Raw genomic sequence first — 9,574 nt, 5'->3', positions numbered from 1 at the left:
TCACAAAAATCCTGTGAAGCAGGTGCTATTATTTACCATTTTAGAGATTAAGAAAATGAGGTTAAATAATTTTGAGTTGCTGTGAGAGGAAAAATCAGAACTCAGGTCCTCATGAATACTGTTTCAGTAATGCTTTTTTTCACTACACATCCTTAATCATTTGGGAGTCAAAGGCCCATCCCCCTACCTCCATCCAAAGTGAGAAAAGAGTGGGAACAGAGGAGTCAAATCCTTTGGCCTCTAGACTTCATTACTTTGCAAATCAAGTAATATATTGCTTTATGAAATAACACCAGACCCTGAGAACCCTTAACCCTACATTTCCATTCTCATTATACATTATTAATGTATACATTACACTCTTGCCAATAAACTGGCCTTTTTACTATTCCTCACACGACATGCAGTCTTCCATCTTGGTTCCTTTGCTCTGCTTGGCCCTATGTGAAGTCGTTCTATAACATCCCCCCTACCCGACCCCAGTACCCTACTTCCCTAACTACACTGTTTTTATTCTCTCTCTCTCTCTTTTAATAAGGGACACTTCAAGATTTGTATGTCATTCTTGTGCAGGGGCCATGCTCATTTCCTCTGTAGCCTTCCAATTTGAGGATATGTATTGTTAAAGGCAGTGCTATTTATTCTTTATACAGTTATGTATGTTTATCTCAAATGTACAAATGTGTGTGTGCATGTGTGTGCGTATGCGTGTGTGTGAAAAGTACAAATGTCTCTCCGAATCAATATTGTTTCATTGAGGCCAGGGACCATTTCATTTCTGTCTCTGTCGCTCCAGTGCTTAACACAGCACCTAGCCCTTAATAGATTTTTTGGATTAATTGATGATAGATGTAACTGACTTTTGGTACTGTCAAAATAAGGAATCATCTATTCCCATTGGCATTGTGTAGGAAGACATTTGTGGTTTGGGGCCAGATTTGGAGTGAGGTCCTGAGCTCAAATTCTGCCTTTGGCACTTACTACCTGTGGGGCCTTTGGCAAATCACTTCATAAACCTGTGTTTCCTCATCTAAAAGATGAGAAGGTTGGCCTTGAGGTAACATGAGGCCCCCTCCACCTCCACCTCTCGAATTCTTTGATTAGGTGTTCCTAGATAGAGACATGACTAAGAATTCTGATACTTGAGCCAGATCGATCTGTGTTAAGTTTGTAAAGTTGTATTGTTGTGTTCAGTATCAGCTAGTTTTCCCAGTATAATGATTCCTTCCTTCTTTCAGCCATTCCCTTTAAACATGAAAGAGAAATTTTAAAAATCCAGCAAATCTAACGAGGACAATTAATAATCTGATATACAATACTTTATTAATAACTTGTTGGGAGAACATGTAGGAAAGGAAATAGTGGCCACCAAGAGCCAGCACGGAATCATCAGAAACAGGTCATACCTGGCTAGTTGAATTCCTACTTGTGATGGCATTACTGACGTGCCAAATTGGGAGAATGCTCAAGATATTATTAATATAAATTTTGGCAAAACATTTGATAAAGTCTCTCATGCTGTTTCTGTCTTGGTGTCCCTAGGACCTAAGAACAATGCCTGACTGACTCGTAATGGTTCCTTAAATGTGTGTTGAATTGTTCTTGTTAATCCGTGTAACTGAATTTCCCACATAACAGAGTAACCCTTTATGCTACAATACACACATAGTTTAAGTATTCTCTACATATTTTTTCTAAAAAATATGGTAATATTTCCCTGTCTTGTTAAACTGAGCACAGAACCCATTATTTATGCATTGTTTAATAACACAGGGTCTTCATTATGAATATAAATTATTTTCAATTAGGATGGAGGTCCTCAGGGACTCCTTAAAGGCACATGACTGTACACATACTACGGGCTATTCAAAGATCGTTTGCCATCGAAGGATTAGCTGGAAGGGACTTTATTCCTTTCTAATTCTTACACAGCCAATTTTATAGATGAGAAGAGAGATGAAGTGACCGACCCAACATTAAGAAACTAGGAAGTATCTGAAGCAGAATTTGCACCCAGACCCTCCAGACGATAATATCTACTATATCATTATGCCTTCCTAGTTGCCTGTATAATAAGAAATTAATGGTCTTAAGTCTGGTTCCAGCTGGCTATTGCTGCTCACCACTCCATTCACCCTTTCTTATCTATGTTCACCACTTAGTTTTGCTCTCTATCTTCTCATTTTTTTCTTTTCCTACTCTATTTCTGTGGTTGGCCCATTTCCCTGTCCTGCTGTTTTCCCAGACTTCATACTGAGACCCTTGGCTCTACCACTGCTTATTATGCTTTGTTTTTCTTTCTGGTTGGTGAACTGACCAGCCACATCCTGTCAAGGGAAGTCTATGATTCTTGGACTTTGCTGTGGTTTTCCCAGCTAATCACCACCCGTTGGCTCTGGCTTAAAGACAGTTCCTAGTTTTGGTGTCATCCTAGATAGTTAAGAAAGCCAGAAGAGGCTGATCTCCAAACAACCAAGGTATCCACTATATATGTGTGCATGTATGTGTATGTGTACATATGTATGTATATACGCATATATGTATGTGTGTATATATGTATATGTGTGTGTATAATATGCATCTCTCTCTCTGTGTCTCTGTCTCTGTCTCTCTCTCTCTCTCTCTCTCTCTCTCTCTCTCTCTCTCTCTCACTTCTTCCTCTTGCAGTAGAGCCTGTCTCCACTTACAGAAAATCTTGAGCCTCCAGAGGTGGGATGTCCAGTTTGTTAGGGTAACTCCAATTATGCCCCTACTCTCTGCTCCTGCTTGACTTTGGCCATTGAACTACTCAGTACACTGTGGAAAATGAGACAGAACTCAAAGCCAATCTATTCTGTTACTTGTTAGGAGTTTTGACTGGGAAGGAAATTGAAACCCCAGACTAAAGTGCTGAACGGGCAGCTCTGAAGACAGCATTTAGCCTTGCTCCCCCTGTCCCTCACTCCTATGGGGACTTGAGCGATGAGTGTAATTGCAGTCTGTTAACTACAGTCGGATATTATTTCAAGGCAACAGCTTTGCTGGTGTCCTAGCAGTGATATAAAGGCTTTGCTGCTTGGTGTAATAGCCGTGAATCGGGCCTGTTTATTGTCATATCTATTACAGAATGGAATTAAAATTGCAGCCTTTTCCCTTTCAATTAGAATGTTGCATGGAGTTAATTTCAGATGCAGAAAGGAGCAGGTATACAGTCAAGGGGAAAGGAAAAATATTATATGATTATCAGAGGTACAAAAATAAGCTTCATTAGGAACATAGAATAGAAAAAAATAGTCATTTAAGAGGGTGGGAAAATGAGCAACTAAATGAATAATTTATTACAAATAAAGGGGTCTGAAGGTAGGTCATTAATTAGCCATCCCTTTACATAATGATACCTAAAAGTTAGCTCTAATTCCCCTCTACGATGAGATGCTTGGATGACTCGCTATTCACAGTGATAGATGAACCTGCCCTGTCTAAGGCATTTGCTAAGCGTCTTAGTCTGTCTGGGTTATCTTCTGTGATGGAGTCTACACAAAGGGATCTGTGAAAGGCTTTCATGCTCACTGAGATTCATTAGACTATCACCTTTCCAACCTCCACCAATGAAAAGAGAATAACATCCTCCTACCTGCCTTGGAAATACCTACATGTACAAAACTCAGTATCTTTATTTAAAAAAATTCAGATTTTTTTAGAAATTTTCTTCAAAGAATTGAAACTTGTCGTAGATACTGATGACAGAGTGCTGAATAATTGCCTTAGAGTCTCAGTCATCTGGAGTCATGTTCCTACTGTCTTTCTGGAAAGCTATTAGTTGAGAACTCTTGTTTGTGTATTTGCCCATAAGAATCAACCAATAAGCATTTATCCACTATCTCTTATGTGCCAGGCACTTTGCTAAATGCCATGGAATTAAAGACAAAAAAGTCTCTGCCCTCAAGGAGCTTCTATTCTGTGGAGATTGTTCATGGCACAACATGTGCACGTAAAAGTTTACATAAAAGACGTAGAAAATGAGGTGAAGGTAGTTTGGAAGCCTGGCAGAGTTGAAAGAAAATTAGAAATCACTTCTAGTCTTAGTTTGCCATGAATTTCTGTATGGCCTTCAGCAAGTTCCCCCCACCCCCCATCCAAAATTCAGTTGTCTTGTCAAGGAAACAGAATAGGTTAGAGTGTTCGACTGGAAGTTTCTGACACTTCTTGGCTCTGTGGCTATGAACATGCCACGTAACCCAGTGAACCTTAAGTTCTGCATCTGTAAAAAGGGGAATAACCATTCTATAGTGACTATGTAGTGTGACATCAATAAGAGATCATATGAAATGCTAATTGTGAAGCACGTAGCACAGTGGCCAGCACAAAGTAGGTGCTTAATAAATGCTTCTTCCCTTCCCCTTTCCCAACTAGCCAGTGTTGATCTGCATTGGTTGAAAAATGTTTCTTACTTATCACTCCGTATACCAGCCAAGACACAAGTCTTGGCCCATCCATACACACACACATACACATATTACACTCACATGCACACATGCACACACACACATGCATACACACACAAAAATCATAATAGGACTTCCCTCACAGGATTCAAAGGACTGTAGGTTTAGATTTTGAAGCAACCTTAGAAGTCACTGAATCTATTCTTTTCATTTTATAGGTGAAGACAACTGAAGCCCAGAGAGGTCATGTGACTGGCCTAAGGTTAAAAAGCTAGTAAGTGTTCGAAGTAAGATTTGATCCCAGGTCATTCCTATCCCAAAGTCCTTTATCTACCAGACATGGTGCTAATTGGAAGAGTCAAGTCAATGCTGAATCACAAGCTCATTACAAATATTAAACCTCTTGATCAGTGTGAGCCTTAGGAAAAGGAATTCGATAAGGAGGTGGCCTCTATATTTTTACAGAGACAACCTGGATAAGGACATTTCCTTTACTGAGGCAAGTAGGCACCTTTTCTGCAAACTCTAGTTTCTTTTGAGATAACTGGTAGAGCACCCAGAGATTTAGTGATGTGATCAGGATTATTTTATTTTATTTTTGTCTACCAGTCACGTCTGACTCTTTCACTCCCATTTGGGGTTTTCTTGGCAAAGACACTGCAGTGGTTTGTCATTTCCTTCCAGAATCCATTTTACATATGAAAAAACTGAGGCACACAAGGTTAAGTGACTTGCCCAAGGTCACATGCCTGGTAAGCTCCTGAAGCTGAATTTGAAATCAGATCTTGAATCCAGACCTGGACCTCTATCCACTGAGACCTAACTTTCCAGAGCTGAGTCCAAATATAGCTTGATGCTTACTACCTATATTACCATACATAAGTCTCTTATCCGCTGTCTGACTCAGTTTCCCCATCCCTAAAATGAGGACTATAAAAGCACCTACCTCCTAGGGTAGTTGTGAGTATGAATTAAGATATTCATAGAGCACTTTGAAAACTATAAAAGCATTCTCTAAGTGCTAATAAATATTATTATCACTCCACACCTGGCACAGTATACTTTTTCTACTCTGCCACCATAATTTCTAAGTTCTGACCCAGATCAGGTGTTTTTATGTCTTCCTCATCTGAACACACTTTCATGAGGTGTCCATGAGGCCAGTGACGCTGATGTCCTGCTATAGTCCCTGGGCAGGAGCATGGCCTCTACTGCTTCGGATTCTGGTAATTTTCCAGAGCCTTTGCACACTATCCTTTGCCCTTTCTGAACAAATAGGGTGGATTTTGTGTTTGTTTGCTTTTGTTGTCATTTAGGTCACCGTCCCAAACTCTATATAAACACATACTGCTTTCTTTCATTCCTCTGCAGGAAATCAGATGAGAAGCCCATTTTTCTTCATAGGGAAGGAAATACATAAAGTTCTTGGGTTGTATAAAGCAGTTGTTCAGGCATGAGAGTGCTTCCCACTAGCCTTGTACAATTCCCCAGATAAGAAAGCTTCAGTTAACACACACACACACACACACACACACACACACACAAACACACACAAACACACACACATTAATTCCATTACTTTACAATGTCTGAAAGAAATTTTAGCAATCTGCTAAGGCTGCATTTGGGGCAGCTAGGTGGTGCAGTGGGGCCGAGGGTCAGGAAGATCTGAGGTCAAATCCAACCTCAGACACTTACTAGATGTGTGACCCTGGGCAAGTCACTTAACCCCTGTTTGCCTCAGTTCCTCTTCTGTAAAACAGGGACATACTGGAGAAGGAAAAGGCAAACAACTCCAGTATCTTTGTAAAGAAAACCCCATGGAGTCACATAGAATAAGACACAACTGAATGACTGAACAACAACAAAAAGGCTGTATTTAGAGTAAAATAGATAGTGACTGTCACCCTGCTCAGTAACCTTCGTTAGCTCCCTATTGCCTCTATGATAAAATATAAATTTCTATGAATGGCACGAGAAGCCCATCACAGTCTGACTCCAGGGTCACTTGGCAGGCTACTGCTAACACATCCCCCTTACGAACCCTATACTGAAATCACACAAGCCTCCCTGAAATTCCTTGTATGCTGCCTTCTATAACCCATCTCAAAAACTCTGTACTGCCCATCAGGAAGCCTGAGGCCCAGGCTTTAAGGTGCTCAATTGTAACCTCCTAACACAAGACTTTTCCTGACCCTCTCCTCCAAGTTGTTAGTGCTTCCCCTGCAAAAATATATGTATATGTATGTATTTATGAATGCATATGTGTGTATGCATGTGTGTATATATTGTACATATATGTTTATATATACATAATTTATTTTTTAAATTTATTATAGATTTACTTATCTATATTTTGTTGGTTCCACTAAAAGAATATAAAGTATGTTGTTTTTGATGTGAGGGAACTTGGGGTCTAGTGCATGCTTCCTCTGTGACATAGAGTAACTCACTTAACCTCTCTGGGTCTCAGTTTCCTTATCTGTAAAACAAGGGTTAGAATTTGTCTCTTTTTGTAACCCCAGAGCTTAACACAGTGTCTGACACATCAATGAAATGCTTTTGATTGACTCACTTGTGCCAAACTCAAATAGAAACAAATCCCTTAAAGACTGAGTACTGACTTGGAAAACCACAGATTAACATTATCTATGTTGTATTATATTTTCATTTGTTTTCCCAATTTTGTTTTATCTGGCATCTTTCCCAATTCTATTTGATCTGGCTCCTTGTGACACTCCAGATTTTTATGGGCAGAGCCAGTGAATTTGACACCTCTGAACTAAATCATCTCTAAGGTGCCTTCTAGTTAGAAATCTATGATCCTTGGGGGAAATGAATATTTCATTATTTATCAAATCAACCATATATCACTAGTCCCTCATACAATGCCTTATACAAAGTAGGTATCTACTCAATGTTCTTTAAATTTAACTGGAATGGATGGAATTATCAGCAAATCCAGTGTGGTGCGCTAGCCAAACAAAACAGAAATAGATGTCTTTATGGTTATAAACCATCACCAGCTGGATGAAGTCACATCCCAAATAGCTTTGGGAGGCAAGAAAGAAGCAAGTATTTATTAAGCACCTACTGTGTCCTAGTCACTGTGCTTTACAAATATTGCCTCGCTTATTCCTCATATCAACCCTGAGAGGTATCTCAATTTTTCACTAGAGGAAACTGAGGCAGACAGTTGAAGTGACTTGCCCAGGGTCACTCAACCTTTATAAATGTCTGAAGCTGGATTTGGGCTCAGGTCTTCTTGACTCCAGGACCAGCCCTATGTGCACTACAGCACCTACTAATGGACCACCTATACTTGTTTAAATGGGGGTAGGCTGGAGAAATTCAAAAAATAGTTATAATAGATTGAGGTTAAAGTGTTGCATTGTTTGAGGATGATAAAAATTTGAGATCCTGTTTTCGTCAAAAACCAGGTAAACACACCAGTGAACAAACTAACAGAGTGCCACATTTTCAAAGACCTAAAAGTGAAATAAACAGGTTCAAAGTTGCTGATGTTTGCCAATATCCAGCTGTCAATGAGCTTCATGGCTAGCCAGATACACTTGAACAAGGACATGAGTCTGATTCTCTAAGTACAGAGACAAGCTGGAAAGATTTATAAAACTATATTTTTATGGATTAGGAGGGAGAAGGATGATATATTATTATTATTATTTAAATGTCCTGAACCTTTACTTCTTATGTGATATAAAAATAAGTATGTAGGAAGTCTAATTCATCATTTGGGTATAATCTCTTCCCTAGATGCTCTTGAAATTGCTCAGAAAAGAAATGGGAGCAAATTTCATCCTCTTTCATTTACATTCAGTTTAGTAACAGAGTTCACAAAAAATAAGCAACAGGGAAAACAAGGGGATGGCAAAGGCCACAGTCAAGTATATGTCCAATTATGCCTATTTTAAGGTTAAACCACAAAGGCTAGACACTGAATGCTACACTTGGGATTTTTTATTTTTAGAGATGTTTTCATGGTATGCAATTTTCATATCGAGTGAGTTTTCTTGGGGAAAACGTGAAAAGGAAGCATCATGTAGCTGATAGAGAGCGAGCCTCAGAGCCATGAAGACCTGGGTTCAAGTACCCAGCTCCGATGCATGATGACAGTGTTACAATGGGAGAGTGATAATCATCTCTGTGCCCCAGGCAACCGTCTAAGATGTCGGTCAAACAACCAATAAATCACTCAATAAGTATTGATTAATTACCTGCTGTATTCCAGGCACTATGATAGGTGCTAAGGTTACAGACATATATTTTTTTAAAAATGAAACAATCCTTGTAAGCTCAGAGAGTGATAAGTCTATATGTAAGCATATATAGAATAAATGTCAGTCACTCAAACATAAGAGGGAAAGGGATAGGGACTGGGAATGTGATTTCATTTACAAGAAAAATTCCCTTTATCAAGGCGTATCAGCTTCCTTCATTGCACTTAATGATTTAGGCAGTTTCCTAGGAAACTGAGATGTCATATGCCTTAGTCAGGGCTAAGGAGTCAGTATGGATCACAGGCAAAAGTGAATATCTAAGTCTGCATCAGGGAAATGGGGATAAGAGCTGTACTTACTTCAGAGAGTTGTTGTATAGATCAAATGAATTAATATGTATAAAGTGCTTTGCAAATATTAAAGTGTTACATGAATGCTAACATCACCACCACCACCACTATCACCATCACCATCATCATCACCATCACCATCACCATCACCATCACCATCATCATCATCACCATCACCATCATCACCATCATCATCACCATCATCATCACCATCACCATCACCATCACCATCATCATTCATCCCCACTAATGTTATTATGGGAGAAAACACAAGCACTTAAACGATCAGGAAAGGTTTCATGAGGCTTGAGCTGGGTCTTGAACTTAGAAGAGGGATTCCATAAGACGGGCTTGAGTAGAAACTGCATTCCATGCATGGTAGGGTTGACCAATTGATAGGCACAGAGATAGCAGGTGGAATTTGAAGATGGAGTATGAGACATGGTTGTATTGTAGAGTGTGGGAAGGGCAGTAATGCATGATAAGCTGGGAAAGATGGGTTGAGCACCTGCTATGTGGAAGGCTCTAAGGTATGAGGAGGAACAGATCCCTTACACAGGTC

At 39.5% G+C, this 9,574-nt stretch overlaps 1 non-coding gene across 1 annotated transcript; it reads right to left on the bottom strand.

Annotated features, from left to right (window-relative positions):
- Nucleotides 1–529: 529 nt before the first annotated feature.
- On the bottom strand, nt 530–635 carry LOC118845140. The gene has a single exon (XR_005010021.1). It is a non-coding gene; the product is annotated as a U6 spliceosomal RNA (small nuclear RNA).
- Between the last annotated feature and the right edge of the window lie 8,939 nt (nt 636–9,574).

This window comes from Trichosurus vulpecula, chromosome 3 (assembly GCF_011100635.1).
Source record: "Trichosurus vulpecula isolate mTriVul1 chromosome 3, mTriVul1.pri, whole genome shotgun sequence".
Lineage (NCBI taxonomy): Eukaryota > Metazoa > Chordata > Mammalia > Diprotodontia > Phalangeridae > Trichosurus > Trichosurus vulpecula.
Note: the sequence above shows the minus strand (reverse complement) of the source record. Positions and strands in the feature narration are given on the sequence as shown.